Below are 20599 nucleotides of genomic sequence, written 5' to 3'. Positions count from 1 at the left end.
CCTTTCCCGAATGTACAGAAAAACAAGCCCATATAAAAGTACAACAAATATAGGAAATTGCTACAGATATGCCATTTTTTCAAAGAAATTTGAAATGATAATTTCAAAAAGTCACTTCTGATTTTACTAAAAACAATTTCTTCCTGTGCTTTCAATGCAAACCTATGTTGGATTTGTCGAATACTGCAGCGAACCACAATTGCAGCGCTATCGTCATCTCCATGGTGACAAGCATCAAACAGCAGCGTCACATAGCCACGACACTTACCTACAACTTGTACGTAAAAAAAATGTGTACACCAATGATCATTCGTTTTTTTTTTTGCTAATTTTGTGATGCGATTTTCTTCCTTTGCCGGAAAATGAAAGTGATCAACAAAGACTAATCGGCTGCCGATAACAAAGAAAGGCAAGACGCCATATAAACATTTTATAAACTACGAAAAAAGTAAAAAGAACTCTCTCACCCAGTTTCGCTAATCGGAAGGTTGCCTGGCCGACAACTTCGCCAAAATCTGCATTGTCTCCATCCTTGCTTATTCTTCCCCGCTGCTATCTTCATTCTCCAGTCGTCACCGAATTCGAATATGGGCCTCATTCTTCACCACTCAATTATATAACACTTTTTCTCAATATCACATACACTTTTTCTTAAATGCAGAAAATCCTAACATTCTAAAATCAGAAAATTCCAAGGCGTATCACTAATCAGCCAAATGCTTATTCCACAATACGAAATTGAAAACCGGGGAGATGATCAAAACCACGACAGAAAACTCCTGCGCCTATAGTGGACCCCCTACAGAAAAACTCAAATATGAATGCCCAAATCAACTGATTCGAGGCAACTTCCACCGGGGGAACATCAATTACATTGTTCCACAGCAGTTCCTGACAAACAAATTGCCAAATGGTCACAAAAATCGATTATTTTAACTATTTAATGAATGTAAACACTCAAAAGGGTCCACTATAGGGCACATTCAGGAGGGTCCACTATAGGCTCCGTCGGCAGCATGACAGATAACATAGAAATCAAATGGGGGGTCCACTATAGGCGCCGAGATATGTGTGAACAATCCTATAGTGGACCCCGATGGGGTCCATTATAGGCAACATCGATGCATATTTTCAAATGCGTATTTCACTGGAATAATTTATTATTGTTGTATGTTTGACGATCTTAACATAAAGAGGGGACATGAAACTTGTCATAAAATTCCACTTTTGAACAATCCACTGACGTAACATAGCTAAAATCCCGCAGAAGTAAATGTCGATGGCTTAGGGGGTCCACTACTACAAAACCCTACAAAAAGAGCGTGTCAAACTAGGTCTACGTTGTGTTAATGATTATTAATTGTAGTGGTTGATGATGGTAGGGCTCTGCACCGGTAACGTTTTGCCCGAACAACTGCATTTAGCATTCGGCAGCCAACTAAATTCAATGCTAAGACGTAATTACGCCGTTCACTTCAATTTATTCTCACCTATTTATTCTAACATTTTTGAACGCCCACTCATCATTAGATGAAATCAATAAGTTTCATGTCTGTTTTATGGCCCTAATAATAATCTGAAATTTCCTATACAAATCAACACAAATCATAAATCAACAGTTTACTTCACCTGCCGAAACAAACGACTAATCAGGATGGGGTGCTATATTACCGACATTATGACTGAATAGAATAATAGTAGTTACTCAGATACAAACGGCTTCCAACCCCCCGTCGAGTCGACTGGCCTTTCTAGTCAGGCCCAGTAGTCATTTGCCAAAGCTGTCGAACCGTCCGCATGTGTAGTACATTACCTAAATTGCATAGCCGCGCTCACTGCCCGCCGAGCCGACCGACAGGCTCACCAATTTCTGTCTTCATGTGTGTGTTTTATTTTAGAACGAGAGACTAGGTGGAATTTATCGACGTATGTTTAAAATAGAAGGAAGTCTATAATGGCTATGTTTACAAATAATTCCCACCAACAGCAGCAACAGCCGTTTATTCGCTGGCTTGCTCGGCTCCGATCCGAGGTGTACAATCTTCTTCAACGCTCATCGGCCAACCTGGCTCCACCTTGGATTCTACCTTTCAGCTAGTAGCTATAGTAGTACACCACAGCAACGGGAGTTGTTTCGACAAGGCACTGCCATCAGTTCACCTGGATAATCCAAATCCTCTCATTTAGCCTCAATATTCTAATTAGGTGGTAAAATGGAATCACTCCCACTCACCCGACTCGAATGACCAAGTCCAGGTGCAGTGGTTCTCAAGTTACACCTCGAACAACTATTGGTGTTGTAGAGTGTGGAAAGATTCCCCTTCTTCCTGACGAGACGAGAAAAACAAAATTATCACAGCTTGTGTTATTTTGTTACAATGATTTTTGTAACAACAGTTGTTATAAAACATGTACCATTAGTAGCGAAAATAACAAAAATTCTAACAAAACTCATTCCAATGAAAACAAATATTTAACTAGTTGAGATATAATCATAACAAGATTATATCAAATTTTGTTATACTAAACTTGCGAAATCATAACAAAATTATATCAAACTGTGTTATAAATTTCAGAACAAATTTGTCGTTTTGTTATATATGTCCTGACTCGAGTAACCAAAATAACAAGAATTATCAACGTTTTTTGCGATAACACAAAAAATCTTATAAATCCTGAAAGAATTTTGTTATGAAAAATATAACAAAGATTGCAACAAACGTGTTACGAAATTATGTTAGAGACAATTATATTATAATGCATAATATAACATATGTTTTTATACATCTGTTTGAATACATGAAACTAGTTTTGTTATAATTTTGTTACTAAAACTATAACAAACGTTAAAACAATCCTTATAACTGAATTATATCAACTATTGTTATTTCTAACAACAGTTGTTATAATTTTGTTATGATCTTGTTATGTGCTTCTAGTCGGATTGTGATTCGACCTTAAAGCTGTACACTAACATGTTTCTTGATTCACATAGAAGTTGCATTGCTTGGTTACCCATATTCTGTGTTGTTAACCACTGTGATGGTATAGGCCACTGCATTGCTTTGATTTTGTATGGGATTTTGACGTTTCTTGGCCTTGTTGTTTTCAAAATTTCTGTAAGAGTGAAAGAGAAGGAGAGAATTTCGTGCAGTGCCCTATACCAGATATCATTCTGGGGGAAGGTTACACAGTAAAAATATTGAAAAATATCTTGTCATACGTCATGCCATCACTTTTCAGATATTGTGATTTAAACAGTAAAATGTTTTCGGACTAGATTCTATCACAGGTCCTTAGTATTAGAACCTTCAAAAATGAAGTTACTTTTCAGTTCATTGAAATGTTGTCAAAACTTTCAGTTTAACAGTATGTATACTTTTTGCTGTGTCAAATTCTCCCTTTCAGTGGCTATTTGCACGATTGCATTTTGCCTGTTCATCGCCATAATGTTCTGCAAAACTCACTCATTCACGAACTCACTCACAGTCACAGTCACAGTGCGGTCTGGTTGTTTTAATTCCATGCATGACTGGCGCCCAGCAATTTTCCGATTATAATCTCTCACAACATCCACTTTTTCACACAGCTGGTTCCCCTGTTCTCTCGAAAAAGATTGTAGAAGAAAAACCGCATCACATACAGAAGCTGTCTACCGGTAGATATATGTACAAACAGAGCCGACGAATGGCTTGTTTGTAGCTTGCTGGCTGACTCTGGCCTAGCCTAGATGCGGAGCAAAGAGTCAATCACACATACCGAAAAAAAAACGAACCACCCAATGGAGGGTATTTATCCATCAGATCAGACAGGGAACTTAGAGCGTCAGAAAGAATAAGATACCACGAACGGGCAAATGACCATAAATCTCGCTCTAATCCCCCTTCCACGTGAATTGCTGCAGAAAGTTGAATTTATTTTTTACGATTTTTGAAAGAATGCTCTGCGTGGTCGAATGGTCGACTTCGATTTTCCGCCGAATTTCCTCCTGCATACAAAAAAAAGTGCGTACTTGAGACGTTTATGAGATCCCATTGGGATTCCATCGGCGCGCTCGACGCCCTGTTGTCCACTCCATCCTTCCACGGTCGGCATCTGGTTTCTTCGAAAATGGTTCGATGGCCGTCGCTGCCGCCATCCGTCGTTCGTTCGTTCGTTCGTTTTGTGTGTGGAATGAATAAAAATTATTGGACTGTTATGCCAAAGACCCGAGATAAACAATTATTAATCGGGAGGAAGCAGCTGGTAATTTATTTATTTGCGGTCAAAAGTAGCTGGCAATAAATGTACGTAGCGACTTGAACCGGGCACCCTACTGATGGGGAGTGGCATTTCCGTAGAGTAGTGCAGGCTGAATACGGATTAATTAATCATAATAGTTTGGATGCCTCCAGCCGATCTGATAATGTCCGGCATTCAGCAGATTTACTGGACATGATAGATTACAAATCGTAGCTTTGCATAATAAAAGAAGTTACCGTTACACGCGTACACTTTAGAGTCTAAACTCAAGAACAGTTTGGATGACCTAGAATATCCCGACTGATCTGATACTGTCTATTGAACTTTCAGAAGACTTTCTGGGCGTAATGGAATACAAATCGTAGCGTTGTATAATGAAAGAAGCTTACCGTTACACCAGTAGACTTCAGGATCTGAACTCAAGAATAATTTGAATGACCTAGGATATCCCAACTGTTTTGATATTGTCTTTTGAGCTTTGAAAAGGCTTACTGGACATGAAAGATTACAAATCGTAGCTTTGTATAATGGAAATAGTTACTGTTACACGCGTGGACATTAGGATCTAAACTCGAGAACAGTTTGGATGACCTAGGATATCCCGACTGATCTGATACTGTCTATTGAACTTTCAGCAGATTTACTGGACATGATAGAATACAAATCGTTGCTTTGTATAATGAAAGAAGTTACCGTTACACTCGTAGACTTCAGGGTCTGAATTCAAGAACAGTTTGGATGACCTAGGATATCCCCCAATTATTCTGAAATTGTTGTTTGAACTTTAAGAATGTCTAGTAACATGATAAATTGCAAATCGTAGCATTGTATAACGAAAGAAGTTACCGTTACACCCGTAGACTTTAGGATCTAAACTCAAGAACATTTTGGATGACCTAGGATATCCCGACTGATCTGATACTGTCTTTTGAACTTTCAGAAGACTTACTGAACATGATAGATTACAAATCGTAGCTTTGTATAATGAAAGTAGCTACCGTTACACCCGTAGACCTTAGGATCTACACTCAAGAACAATTTGGATGATCTAGGATATCCCGAATGATCTGATACTGTCTATTGAACTTTCAGAAGACTTACTGGACGTGATGGAATACAAATCGTAGCGTTGTATAATGAAAGAAGTTACCGTTACACTCGTAGACTTCAAGGTCTGAACTCAAGAACAGTTTGGATGACCTAGGATATCCCCCAACTATTCTGAAACTGTTGTTTGAACTTCCAGAATATCTAGTAACATGATAAATTACAAATCGTAGCTTTGTGTAACGAAATAAGTTACCGTTACACCCGTAGACTCTAGGATCTAAACTCAAGAACAATTTGGATGATCTAGGATATCCCGAATGATCTGACAGTGTTTATTGAGCTTTCAGAAGACTTACTGAACATGATTGATTACAAATCGTAGCTCTGTATAACGAAAGAAGTTACTGTTACACCCGTAGACTTTAGGATCTAAACTCAAGAACAATTTGCATGATCTAGGATATCCCGAATGATCTGATACTGTCTATTGGGCTTTACGAAGACTTACTGGACGTGATGGAATACAAATCGTAGCGTTGTATAATGAAAGAAGTTACCGTTACACTCGTAGACTTCAGGGTCTGAACTCAAGAACAGTTTGGATGACCTAGGATATCCCCCAACTATTCTGAAACTGTTGTTTGAACTTCCAGAATGTCTAGTAACATGATAAATTACAAAACGTAGCTTTGTATAACGAAAGAAGTTACCGTTAGACCCGTAGACTTTGGGATCTAAACTCAAGAACAATTTTGGATGGCGTAAGATATCCCGACTGATCTGATACTGTCTTTTGAACTTTCAGAAGACTTACTGAACATGAAAGATTACAAATCGTAGCTTTGTATAATGAAAATAGTTACCGTTACACCCGTAGACTTGAGGATCTAAACTCAAGAACAGTTTGGATGACTTAGGATATCTAGAAAAAATATTCTGCATCACATTCTACCCTTTCTATGCTATTGAGCACCAAAACCACAGAAATACGTAGAAAAACTCTATAATAACGCTTGGGTAACTTCCGTCTTCAAAGAGTTAATCCGTATACAGCCTACCTTACTCTATGGAAATGCCAGTACGGAAAGTTCCTAGCCCTGTCATCACAAACACGAAAGAACTTTGGAATTTCGAATCCAGTGAGGCCTTTTCAGACATTTCGAATCGCGGTGCACTTTTTGGAGCCAAAAGGCTTTGAAAAATTTGTCAATAACGCTAATTTATTCATCAATACCTGACTTAAATTAAAAACATTTGGCCGTTTTCAAAAGTTACGCGAGATATGCTCATCACGTAATATATATGACTCCAAAAGACATCAACTGATTCATAAAAATGGCAATGCTGAGTGAAACACACTTGTATTTTCTGTGTTTAAAAAAGACGGACAAAATCGGGAGCAATAAAATTGGGTCTCCACTGTATCTGCACAGAAAAAAATTCTGAAAAACTACACTTGACGTAAATATTAGAACGTTTATATTTTCATTGAATTCATTTAATTTTACATAAAAGAAATTCTTGCACGAAAAATTGGAAGCAAGCTCCGTACTAGAGACAAGCTGTGATTTTACAATCCGATAAGAATTGTGTTATAATCGATGAAGGATATTTTGTTACAGCGATGTTACAATTTTGAACCATGTGTTTTCGTCCATTTCCAATTTGATTTCTAAACTCTCTGAAATCGCAACTTTCAATGTCTTGAACAGGTAAAAAGTGAGACCACTGATCTGCGATTCTAGTGTTTAGAATGGTTTTCTCCAATAGTTTTGAATTTTAAGCCATAACCTCTTCACAGTTCAAAATTGTTACATCGAGTTCGCTGTAACAAATTGACCTCCATCGCTTCCAACACAGTTCTCCATCGGATTGTAAATTTACAGGTTGTCTGCAGTATGGAGATTGCTCACAATTTTGCGTGCAAGAAATTATGTTATGTAAAATTGAATGGAATTAAATGAAAATTTAAACGTTCTAATATTTACGTCAAGTGTAGTTTTCAGAATTTCTTGCTGTGTAGTGTAGATAAAGGTCATATAAATAAAAATTAGTGAATTTTACTACACATGATATCTACTCAAAATAAAGTCCACAGAGGTTTCTACATTGCTGGTATGAATAAAAAAAAAACTGCCGACTCCTCTGGCTAGTTATTCCGAAAACAAATAAAACCCAGAAGTTATAACCGTGGAACAAGAGGGCTCCAAGATCAAGCAGACATTCGTCGGTAAGCCGACGATATCGATAAAACATGTGGATGTGGATCAATCTGGATGATAATATTCCTGCTGGAACTCCTTTAGAGAAACCTCCTGGATCTGGTGTAATGGCAAGGGGAATGACATATCTTTTTCTAACCGGAATATCCGCTTTTATCCGTCTCTAACCGTCGTTAACCGCGTCTAACTGCTGCTCACTTAGCAGCTCGCTTAGCAACGGTTAGCGACGGTTAGAAACGGATAAATGCGGATATTCCGGTTAGAAAAGGATATGTCATTCCCCTTGTGTAATGGTTAAAGTACGTGGCTATCACGCCGAGGACCGGAGATCGAATCCCACTCCCGACAACTCATAAAACGTGAGTAATTCCTTCGGAAGGAAAGTAAAGCGTGGTTCTGAGATAAACTAGCCTAGGGCTAAAATGCTCGTTAATACAGACAAAAAATGCCTTTTGGACTGTCTACCCAGGATTTCTCAAAGATCCCTTCACGGCATTTGTCGTCTTCCTCCTTGAATTCCTCGCAGTGATTCTTCCGGATTCCAGAAGAAATCGTAAATCCAGGGAGATACCTGATTCCTTCAGAAGTTTTTCATCCTGCAGGAATTCTTCCTGTGGCATTGCTTCCAAAGGGCCTCGTAAGCTTTCTCCGAAAATTTCCCCTGTGTATTTCTTCAAGATTTTTTTGTAAAATTTTTCCCAGGATTCCTATAAGAATTTCTCCCAGTATATTTCTCAGATGTTGTCACATAATTTCTCTTTGAGTTTCTCTCTGGACGCCTCTTGAATGATTTTCCGCAATTCCTTCCGGTTCTCATTAACCCTAAAAGGGATACCTTCATGGCCTCAGTTTCGTCACCTCGCTGAGTGTGTTCTATCAAAGACGAGCTCTGAAAGGCGCCTGGGGTCCAATGGACCCCAGGTATCCCTTTTAGGGTTAATATTTTTAGTCAAATGGACCAAAAGAGGTTCTTAGAATTTATGGTGAAAAAAAAAACAAATAAAAGGTATTTGGTTTTATGACCATTCTTAAAACCACTACAAGACTAATTGGTCATCAAAATGTTACTTGGAGTGTTTCCCCTGGGATTTCTCCTAGTGGTTTTCGCGGCACTTCTGCCAGAGTTTCTACAGGAGTTATTCCTGGGATATTTACTAGAGTTCCTCCCAACATTATCACGAAATTTCTGCAGAAGTTCCTCTTGGGATGTCTTTCAAAGAATTTGTCTGTACTGCTCCTAAAGTCCCTCATGGGATTCCCGCAGTTTTGGTTAGTATTTTTTCATTAGCTTTTCTCTGAAAGTTTCCCAAAATAATCTACGGAATTCTTGGTGAGAAATTCCCGGATCGAATAGAAATCCCAAGATATTCCGAGAGAAATCTTATAGATTTCCAAGAAGGATCCGGGAGACTCTACTAAAAAAAGCCCGCAAAGAACTCCAAGAGAAAGTTTGGAAAATTATCTGGAAGTTATCCACAGAAAAACGTCTGCAGAAGTCCCGCAGAAATCTAGTGGGAAACTTATGAAAAACTATCCTAGAAAACCACTAAGAAAAATCTCTGAAGGAATTTTTAAAGGATCTGAGTAAAAATAATCCCGCGAGTAACTCTGGAAAGATCCCTGGTACTTCTGTAAGAATCTCATAGAAAACTCTTTCTTAAATCCTGGGAGGAACTCTCAAAAATCCCGGAAGGACCTCTGGGAGCAGATACTCGAAAACACTTAAATAGATTGTTAGGAATATCTCTTGGAGAAAGCCATAAAGGAGTTTCCTCCTCCTGGGGAAATGAAGCATGTTGGAGGTGTGTTGTCTTCTGCAAAGTTGTTGAGCCTCTCCGTTGTCTTCTACAAAGTTGGTCAGGGACTCTCCGATGGTACGTTATTTAGTACATATTTGCTCCAATAGACAGCGCCACTGTTCATAATACAATTTGCTTTGCTGTGTTACGTCAACAGCCTTTGCCAGTGAATATCAAGCGTGGTTTTACAATGCGTAACATACCTAGCAAAAGTTGAAACCATTTCAAAAATCAAGAACTATCCGATAATGGACTAGTTAATTCAAGGTTTATCCGCTAGGAGGCGCTAGTGACTCTTAGAAATTCAAAACTTCTATATCTTGAGAAACAGACTTAATAGAAGAAATTCATCTTCGGCAAAGGCCAGGAGGAGCACTAGAAAGAAATCCAGTGGGTAATCCTGCAGAAATTAATGACCGTTCTGGAGGGCATTCAGAATTCATTTTTTTAGAAATCAATAACGAACCAGAAACTCTAGCAGGAAATCAAAAAAAAAGCTTCTCCATGATGCTTAGAAGAAACTTCTAGAAGATTTTTTTTTTAAACAAATACACTACAACCAGGGGGGAAATGTCATAAAAATGTCATTTGATTATTTTCTAATTTCACTGCACTTAGTCGAAATAGTTAGTCGATGACATCATTGATTATCCATAACTAATCAGCGTAATGGACTGGTAATGTGCACGAACAGAAATTTACACCGGAAGTGGTGTAAATAGAAAAATATCATGACATTTTTATCATGAAATTCCGCGATATTTTCCATCCCTGACTACAACCATCTTCAACTAGAGCTTGCGCAGACTGTCGATCATTATATAGGTAATGGGAATCGAACCCACATTTCGCGGCTAACGAAACACTTCCCTAGACGACTGACGCCGCTAACCACACCAGCACAAAACCCAGTCCTGGAGAAATTTCTGGACGAATACCAGAATAATTTCCGGGAAGGTGGAACTGTTTGAAGAATCCCAGGAAAACTCCTGATGAAACCCTAGAGAAAATTTTGCAGGACTCTCAAGGGTGATGGAGTATGAGAAGAGAAAATTCTGCATGAATTTCATCTGGACGAAAGAGCAACTGGGATGAATCTCAGAAGAAACTACTTAGGAAATTTTCAGAAAAACTCTTGGGTTAAGCCCGGAATCAATTCTTAAACCCTTTAGAGTCGGAGGGGTCAATATGACCCCGACGATGAAACCGAGCATAACAAACGTATTCGAGGCGAGCGAAGTTGCGTCATCAGTGGTAAAACAAAGACTCAAAAGGGTTAAGGGATTCCTAAGGAAACTCTTAAATAAATTTGAAAAGGGATATCTGGGTTAATTCCGGAAGGAACTCCTGATGAGATCGAAGTGGCCAGGAACTCTTTCAGGTATCCAAATGAATACTTCTCATAGATTTCGGAGAAACAAACGGAATCGTACGAATTATCTGAAGGAATACCAGGAACATTCTTGGAAGAATCCCAGAAGCAACCTCTTTCCTTCATGTTTTCGAACTCAGGGCATGACTCTATAATAAAAATGATCATTAGCTTACCGAGATAAAAAATGCTGTAGTTTTTGTTTTTTTTTTTTTTCGAGAAACTTAACTGCTGCTCTGGAAATTCCGTATGGTATCTGATTAAACAGAAGAATTTCAGGAGGAGCTTCTAAAAGAATCCCCGAAGGAGTTTCTGGGAGAATTCTCGGAGTAACTTCTAGGAAGGAGCTTTTGGGAGGTATTTCTTAGGTATTCTTGTGAGGTTGTCCGGAGAAGCTTTTGGATGAATTTCGGTAGGAATGGCCGAAAAAATTTCTAGAGGAAGTTCTTGAAGGAACTTCAAGAAGAATCCCTGAATGAATTTCCAGGAGAATTCTTGGAGTCACTTCTGGAATAGTTCCCGGAAAACTTCTGAAACTTCTGAAAGAATTCATGGAGTAACTTCTAGAAGAATTCCTTCCGGAGAAATTTTCGATGGATCTCCGGGAATAGATCATGGAGGAACTTCTGGAAGGATACCCGGGGATGTTTCGAAAGATCTGGAGATTTTGGAGGGATTTCTTGGGCATTCCCGGAAGGTGTACCGGAGGAACTTTCAGAATAATTTCGATAGGAACGGCCGAAAGAATTCCCAGAGAAACGTCCACAATTATTGCCAGAGGGAATGCCAAAAGAATTCTCGAAGGAACATCTAAAATAAATCCCCGAAGTAACTGTAGTGTCTATCTACAAGTAGTTCCATTTGAAGGAATGTAATGTCTACCAACTAGTAGTAGCGTTCTAAGTTTTACCTATTTGCCCAGGTACCTAATGTCTACCTAATAGACTTTCGCTGGTTTGAATACGGTGGTCATTAGGCCATAGGGCAAAGAATGCACAGGTCTAGGATTTGTTAACATATCTATTATTCTTCATTTGAAGGATATAAAAGGAACTTCTAGAAGAACCCCCAAAAGAACTTCGGGGAGGTTTCTATAAGTAACTCCAGGAACAAATATCCAAAAAGCTTCTGGGTTAGTTACCGGAGGAACTTCTGAAGGAATTTCCGGAACAAGTTCTGGCAGAATTCCTGGAGAAATTTCTGGAAGAATTCCCAAAGAAACTCCCAGAGAAAAAAAAAAAAGCCTTCTGGAAGAACTTTCAATGGAACTTCGGAAAAAATTCCTGGACGAATTACCGGAGGTATGTAAGCCTAAAACTAGTTCTGGGTGATAATGATAAATGACGACCTAACAAAATCTAATGAGATTTTCTAAAAAATATCCCAGAACTCCAAGAAGAATTCTTGAAAAAATTCCAATCGCGGAAATCCGAGTAAAAATTCTATGAAGCATTGCTGCCAGAATTGTTAGAGTGATGTATTGAATACCCTGAACACATCCAAACTACGTATTTCAAAGTTAGAAGAGAATTTGTTCTTTCAATGTGTGACATTTCGATAAAATTTCTGTAGAGTTACTAGATTAGAATCCCAGGATATAAACGGACAGTTACAATTCAATTTTTAAAGAACATCAAGAACACAAAACCAACCCTTTAAGATCTTTAAAGATTAACAATGTGAAATTTCACCAGAAATTCTGTGCGTATCCATCATAGTGATTTTGATGAAGAGTGTGGAATCACCATACTAAAACTTCTGGTTTGCAAGCTGATGTGGATTCCTGTATTTGGCCGACGCCCAAACCAGATGGGACAGGACTGTTTTTAAGGATCAAAATAATTATAATTCCCAGCATGCGTTCCAGATTCAACCACAAATTCCCCATTTTTCCAATCCACCAATGATTCCGTATAAGAGTTGAACCACAACTGCCTGGAATTATTTCGTAACACTTTATCGATTGTTGCTGCATCCTCGTCCACTCTAGGGGATACAGCGGGGGAGTGCCAACGAAAACTACCAAGACCGACCATTGCAACAAATTTGGGAGAAAGAAACCTCAAGGAAAAAGAAAAGAAGTGCATCATCTCAGCAAGATAGGTATGTAGTTAGAACCGCAGTTTGTCATTCCATCGTGGTACGTGCGGAAAAAACTCGAACCCTAATCAAGATTCCACCACAATCGCGGTGATGACGAAGAAGGAAGGCGAGGAAGGTGTATGTGCGAATCGCGATAAGAAAGGAAGCGAAGGCAAGAAAAAAAAAAACGTGTCATACTTATCACGGGGAGCTTCCTCTACCCTCGACTGTTATAGTAGAGTTAGAGTAAGTGCCAGCCAGCTAGTGGTAGGTAGTTCTGGTCATCCGAGTCGTGTTGTTTTTGTTGTTTTGGTGGCCGCGAAGGACTCCCTTGGTTGGACCGTACACGCGGTTTGTGTCGTTGGGGTTTTGGAAGGAAGAGGAAGGGAGGACAGATGGATGGATGGATGGTACGACTCGGTCGGACGGGAGTAGTGAGCAAGAGCGAGCGTGAGATAGAGAGACACTGTGAGAGGCAGTGCGCGAGGTTGCGGAGAAAATCGATTTTTCAATAATTATGTAAAATCTGCACAATGTGTGCTGCGCTGGGCTCTGGACGTGTGTAGTAGTGGGTGTTGGTAATGGGCTGTCAGGATCCAGCCAGCCAGCAGCGGTACTCGGAGACACCGAGAGAACAAGAGCAAAAGTGGTGCCGTTCATGCTGGGCCAGCTGGCAGGGTTGCCAGATCGTGAAGAGAAGCCTATCGGTCCATAGAAAAACTTGAGAGAAATTTCTCATACTTACAACCATTTAAGAAAATCGACGTTCACATGTCTTTCTCATACATAATTTTATCCAATAAGGATACATACTAGTTCCAAAGTTCACGGGGAAAGCCTGTGAACACTCAAGAACACTTCCTAACTGGATTTCACCCAGAATTATTCGTATTGTTCTATCTAGAGATTTTCCAGCATCTGCTGCCAGAGTTCCTTCAGGGATTCCTGGGGGTGGTGGCTGGGATTTTCACCAGAGTTTCTCTTAGAATTTCTGAAGAAGTTTTTACGCGATTCTTGCAGAAGTGCCCCGGGATCTTTCCAAAGGTGTTGCGGATATTTTAGCCAGAGTTGTTCGCGGGATTCGGGATTCCTTTTAAAGTTCCTTCAGAGATTTCTCTTTGTAGTTGTCTGGGATAGCTTTTCAATGGTTTCTTTCGGATTTTTTGCGAGACTTCTGCATAAGTTCATACAGGGATTTCTACCAGAGAATTTTCCTGGAATTTCTGCTGCAGATCATCACGAGATTTCTTTTCGTGCTTTCTCCCGGATTTCTCTTAGAGATCTTCAGACTTCTCTCGGAATTTCCCAACTATTTTTTTTTTCAAGATGTTCCAGAAATGTTTTTGGGATGACACAGATTTTTTTCCGAAGTTCCTCTCAGGATTTCTCCAACAATTCTTCCAGAGGTTATCCCGGTATTGTACCCAGAGTTTCTGGTAAGATTCCTTTAGAAATTTCCCTAAAGTTCCTCCGTTTTTTTCTTACTGGTCTTTGGGTATAGCCCGGGATGTTTTACAGAACTTTTACAGAAGTTTTGAAGATTTCTTCCAGATAATTTGCCAAACTTTCTCTTGGAGTTCTTTGCGGGGACTTTTCCGCAGTTTCTCCCGAATGTTTCATAGAGATCTACAAATTTCTCTCAAATTTTTCTAACTATTTTCTTCCAAGATTGCTTCCAGAAGTTTTCCCAAGAAATCCCAGTTTTTCTAGAGATTTCTTCGGAAAATCCTCTCGAGATTTCTCCAATAATTGTTCCAGAGGCTACCCCGGTATTGTTCCCAGGATTTCTTACACAGGACTTTCCAAAATTTTTCCAAAGCTCTTTCAGAAATTTCTCTTATTGGTTTTTCGGAACATCATTCCTACACTTTCTCCCGAGGTTCTTGCGAGAAATTTCTTTTAGAGATTTCTTCGTGATAACTTTACGAATTTTCTCTTGGAGTTTCTCCCGGGATTCCTAGATATTTTCAGATTTCTCTCGGAAATTTCTTAACTTTTTTTCTTCCGGGGTTGGCTCAAGAAGTTACCATAAGATGACCCAGTTTTCCTTGAGATTTGTTCTAAAGTTTCTCTCGGGACTTCACCAATAGTTCTTCTAGAAGTTATCTTGGTAGGGTATTATTTGTAACATTCCTTCTGAAGATCCTTTCCCAAAATTCCTTCAAAGATTTCTGTTATTGGTTTTTGGGGATTGCCTTTTTACATTCTCTTTCGGAATTTCTGCGAGACTTTAGCAGAAGTTCTTCCAGAGATTACTTACAGATAATTTTCTGAACTTTCTTTTGGAGTTCTCTGCGGGGTTTTTTTTTCGTTGTTTCTCCCAGATTTTTCTTAGAGATCTTTAGATTTTTCTTTAAATTTGCCAACTATTTTCTCCCAGGATTGCTTCCAGAAGTTTTTCCGAAAAGTCCCATTTTTTCTCGGGATTTCTTCCGAAGATTCTCTAGGGATTTCTTCCAGAGGTTATCCAGGTATTGTTTCCAGATTTTCCGGTAGGATTCCTTCCAGAGATCCTTCCAAAATTTTCCTAAAGTTCCTACAGATATTTCTCTTATTGTTTATAGGTGATATGTGCCCGTTTTTCTCAGGATTTCTTCCGAAGATCCTCTCAGAACTCTTCCAATAGTTGTTAGAGATTATCCCAGTATTGTTCCCAGAGTTTCTCGTAGGATTTTTTCTAGAGATCCTTCCAATTTTTTTTCCAAAGATCCTTCAGAGATTTCGCCGGGATTTTTGCGAGGCTTCTGCAGAAGTTTTGATCCCGAAAATTTTCCGAACTTTCCCAGATTTTTTTCAAAATATCTTCACACTTCTCTCAAAACTTTCCATCTATCTCCTCCCCGGATTGCTCTCAGAAGTTTTTCCGAAATGTCCCAGTTTTTCTGGAGATTTCTCGGATAGTTGTTCCAGAGTTTATTTCGGTTTTGTTCCCAGAGTTTTTGGAAAGATTCCTTCCAAAGATCTTTTCAAAGTTTTGCCAAAGCAACTCCAAAGATTTCTTTTATTGGCATTCTACAGTTTCTCCCAGGATCTTTACGAAACTTCTGCAGAAGTTTTTCCAGGATTTTCTTCCAGTGAATTTTCCGAGCTTTTTCTCAATTTTTTTTAGGTGTAGAATTAACAAACGTTAAATACTCGAAAATAAAAACTGAAGAATCTCCCAGAATATCCCAAATATTTTCTCCCGGGATTGCTCTCAGGAGTTTTTCCGAGATGTCCCTGTTTTTTTTCCAAAACAACTCTCTGAGTTTCTCCAGTAGTTCTTCCCGGAATTTCTCACTATATTCTACCAGTATTCCTTTCGATATTTCTCCGGGAATTTATCAGGATCCCGTAGATTATCCCAGGAAATTTTCGGAGAAAAACTAGTGGAAAAAACCTTACCAAAACTCCAGGGTTAACTATCGGAGAGATCCCAAAAGGAACAGCCAGAAATCCTAGAAACCACTACCAGGAAAAGCCTTGAAAAACCTTCTAAGGAAATCGTAGGAAGAACTCCATGAGAAATATGAACAGTTGCTCTTGCAAAGCTTAAAAGAAAAACCGAAAGAATCTCAATTTTGGGAGATAGTCCATGATAATTCCAAAAAAACTTTGAGAGACATCACCAATCTGTTAGGAGAAACCGCGCGAGATATCTCGGGTGAAACTTCAAGAGAAATCTCACAAAAAGCTTCGAAAAGTATCCCAGACAAAATTGTTTTAACAATCCCGGGAGAAACTGGATACAAAAGCTCGCGCAGAAACCTGAAAAAATCTTGGCAGATACGCCGGAAGGAATTGCGGACATTCAAGAGGAATCCAACAAAGAGAAATTCCAGGACAATATCTGCAAAACATCCTGGGAGAAACTCCTGTAGATATCCTGGAAAATATTCTATGAAAATATATTGGAGAAAACGCGGATGGAATGCCGGAGAAAATCTCGCAAGGGCCTCTGGGAGCAAAAAAAGCAGCAGGACAAAAAAAAACTCCAGGAGAATTCAGGACTCTTCCAGGACGAAAGCTCAAGAAATCCCAAAAATAGCTCCGTATAAATCCAGGAAAAAATCCCACGAAAATCTTTGTGAGAAATTCCGGAAAAGCTCTTGGGAAAATCTTGAGAAGAACAACGGAAAACCTTGTGGAAAATCATTCAAGACAAATCCAGGGAGATACTACGTAAAAATCCCTGACACAACACAATATCTGAGAAACATACTGGAAGAAAGTCCTGGAAGAAATTCTCCGAAAATTTCTCTGGAGGGCCTCTGGAAGTAATACCTCTGGAAGAAATCCAGCAGGATGAAAAACTCCAGGAGAAATCAGGAATCTTCGGGGATTTCTAATTTCTCCGGGAGTTATTCATCCAGCTCGATTTTTTCCCAGATTAATCAAAGAGGGAACCAGCAAACCCAAGTAACTACGAAGCACGATATTCACCTGGAGGCGAATAAAATGATATTAAGGAGCTGACATGCTCTACATTGACCGCTTAATAGCCCTATGAGCCAAAAGTGGCGAAATATAGTGCTAATGGTTACAAGGAAACAATTGCTAGAATCTTGGAAAAATGCCGAGGAATTCTGAACAATCCCTGGGATGAATTCAAAGAGGAATAAGAGACGACATTATTCTAAGGGATCTTGAGTGATAAATATCCTGGAATTCATTCCAAGAGGTCTCTATAAGAAATCCAATAAAATATTACTGACCAAACCAGTAATCTTCCAGGATTTCTGATTTTTCGTGGAGGTTTTTATAGTACTTGATTACTTCCAGGTGTGATCTTGTTAGAAATCTTGGAAGGCATTCCAAGAGGTATTTCTTAGGGAGCAGTTTTGTTATGGCTTCTCAGTCTTGACAAAATCAAAATGCTATTATTTTACTTTTTCCAACGTTTCGGTCCATTTCTTGGAACCTTCTTCAGGGACTTAATAGTTACAGTGTTCTCATCCAGTGTGGGTCGGCAGAACCTGTAACTGTCGCATGGATCGAAATTTCCGCAAAATCGCAGCCTATCGAAAAGAAAACCCGTTCCGTAGTTATCACTCCAGAGTTTAGTACCTGACTCCATCACCATTTGGTGATTTAGTACCTTTAGTGATCATTATCACTAAAAGAAATAGTTTTCAATAGAAACAATTTTCAAAAATGAAATCGCACATCAGTGAACTCACTTTTCATCAGTTCATTGTCATTGAATGTTGCAATTTCAGGGAATATTGTCTGCCTTTTCCAGGAATTACTGCTCGTTTCCGTCAAGGAATTCTACCGAGAATTCCTCCAGGAATTCTTCTGGGGATTTACAGAAACTCCTGAGGGATTCCTCCAGAAATTCTTGTTGGTGTTCCTGTGGGACTTTTTCCAGCAATTTCCACATGAACCTCTTCTAGGAAAAGGATGTATCTAGTAATTTCTGAGGGTATTTCTTCTATAATTCCTCCAAGAATTACTCCGTGGAATTGTGCAGAAATTTTTCTGAAGATTTTGCTGGGGCTTTTTTCGGAAATTCCTCTTAACATTCCTTCAGGAATTTTTGCAGCGATTCCTCTTGGAATTGTACCAGAGATTAATTCAGAGATTTCCCTCCAGGGAGTTCTTTAAAACAATCTCTATGGATGTCTTCAGTAATTTATCCAGAAATTACTCAAACAAACTGTCCGAGAATTCCTCTTGATATTGCTTTATATATTTCTCTTGTGATTTCTTCCCGAATTATTGCAGAGATTCTTCTAGAAATTCTTGCAGGGAATTCTCCTGGAATTCATGCTAGGACTTCTCAAGCCATCTTTGCTGGGATTCCTCTAGAAATTGCTCCAGATATTCCCCAGAACTGTTTTCCAGGAATACTTCCGTGGATTTTATAAGGAATTTCATCCGGAATCCCAACAGGGTTTTCTTCAGAGATTTCAATAGGAATCCCTCCAATGATTTTTCTTGAAATTACTCCAGGGTTTTTCCAGAAATTCCTCAAGGGATGCTTCAGGGGATTTCTTTGGAGATAATAATTGGGATTTATCCGGGAACTCCTCTAAACGTTTCCACAGAAATTACATACGGGATTACTTCAGAATGTACTGTAATTCCTGGAATAATTTCAACAGGAATTCTTTCAAAGATTCTCTAGAAATTTCACCTGTAATTTCAAGAATTTGTCCAGTGATTTTTCTTGGGGGTTTTCAGAGGTTTCTCTAGGGATTCTTCTACAGGAAATCCTCCAAAGATTCAAAGAATTACTCCAGGAGTGCCTCTAGGATTTGTGCTTACTGATTACTCATTGAAATATATCTATTTCATATAGTTTATTGAAACAGTTTTTTTCTGAGTAATGCTTCACTTCTGTAGAGCGTTTTATGTCACACTTCACGTATAAACATAGTATTATGAAAAATAGATTAACTTATACTTAATGGTTAACTGAGCATAATCTCACCATTAACATAGTTTTAGTATTATTATTTCTTTGACACAGAGATTTTCTGAAAATCTGTGTGTAATCCCAGTTAAAAATGGCAAAGAATATTGACACATTTTACGAGTTAATCTGGCGTTTCTGAAAACTCTCCTGGCACCCCTGGTATCAAGGCCCTCCTCAATTGATGTCATGTTTGAGAATGAGGACATAGGTACACGCGCGAGAGTGTCCGTCCGGAGAAGCTGAGTGGTTGTGTGTAAAAAGGAAACTATCCGAACGAACAACCTTTCCGTCGATGCGATGCGTCGATTGCGAGCAATTTGATCATTCTCGGCCCATCGGATGATGATGGTTGGGAAAATTAATTTTATGGCGCGATCAGTAGTAGCTAAGTGAAGTTGAATCCCGAACTTACCTTGAGTATCAGCCGACCTGGCGCATGGAGGGTGATTACTTGTGTTTTTCTTTTCTCGCGGCGGTTTCTTCCGTTCAAAAATCCGTCCTAGCGGGAAGGAGAATAGCGATGCTGACCAGCCGCGTTTTCCACGGTCGATTTTTCCACTCACCACTTGCCACACTAATTCTTTCGAACGAAAAACGAGAGTCAGTTCTCTCACTCACTCACTCACGCACTGTAGTGTTGTTCGCTCTTGATGTTCTCTTTTTTTTATGGGACTCCAACGAGAAACTTTTTGATACTATTTTTTCGATTTTCGTTTGCACACATAAAATCCACACTAGAGGAGATTTCTTCCCTTCGCCGCTAGAGCGCTACGAGTAAGCAGTCCAGGACGAGTTGGCCGCCGTAGATCGGGGCTTCATTGATCGCGCGCTGGGGGCCACCTCTCGTCGATCTCGTCGACTGTCAAAGAATGGGAGCCATTCGAGAAAATTGGTGGAGCTCTAAACACAGCAACAGACACACCAGAGACTCCTCACGGCTAACTGCTGACACTGGGATTCGAGTCTAAGTCTGAGTATGGCCCGACGTGTAGATACGTGGTGAATTTGCGGGAGCGATCCACCGTCGATGCGAGGAAAAATTCGCTCTGTAGAAAATGCTGGGAGAGTGAAAATATAACAACTTATTACATAATTTTCCTCGAATTCGAGCACAGACACTGTGACACTGTGGGTTTTTCGCGTTTTTCGCTATCTTTTCCTTTGCTTCGGTTCTTCTTCCCCGTGATGTTTCTCGGCTTCGATCAGACAATTCAATTTTATTTCAGGTTATACATCACACTCTTAACTCTTAAAATGTAAGAAAAACTCTTTTCAACCACCGAGAAAATCCGTCCTGTGGAGGTGGAAAACAGGCACAATTAGGGAAAAAAATCTCTGTAGAAGGAGAAATACTACAACTGGGGCAACACTTCTGTCACACTTTTCACTTGAGAAGAATGTCTCACGTCCTATCAAAAATCGATCCTTTCTG

The 20599-nt window shown here is 39.4% G+C and overlaps 1 protein-coding gene across 13 annotated transcripts in view; it reads right to left on the bottom strand.

The window, feature by feature from the left end:
• Positions 1-20599, bottom strand: part of LOC109425852 (plasma membrane calcium-transporting ATPase 1) — a 300257-nt gene that overhangs the window by 263478 nt on the left and 16180 nt on the right. For 12 of the 13 annotated variants that reach the window (XR_009998757.1, XM_062856705.1, XM_062856704.1 and 9 more), the window contains one exon: positions 19580-20225. The exons of the other annotated variant lie outside the window; for it this stretch is intronic. The gene's annotated coding sequence lies outside the window, so the exon portion shown is untranslated. The remainder of the gene's footprint in view (positions 1-19579; positions 20226-20599) is intronic. 13 annotated transcript variants of the gene reach the window in all.

The sequence above is a fragment of the Aedes albopictus genome, chromosome 3 (assembly GCF_035046485.1).
Source record: "Aedes albopictus strain Foshan chromosome 3, AalbF5, whole genome shotgun sequence".
NCBI lineage: Eukaryota > Metazoa > Arthropoda > Insecta > Diptera > Culicidae > Aedes > Aedes albopictus.
This window is presented reverse-complemented; position numbering and strand designations above follow the sequence as displayed.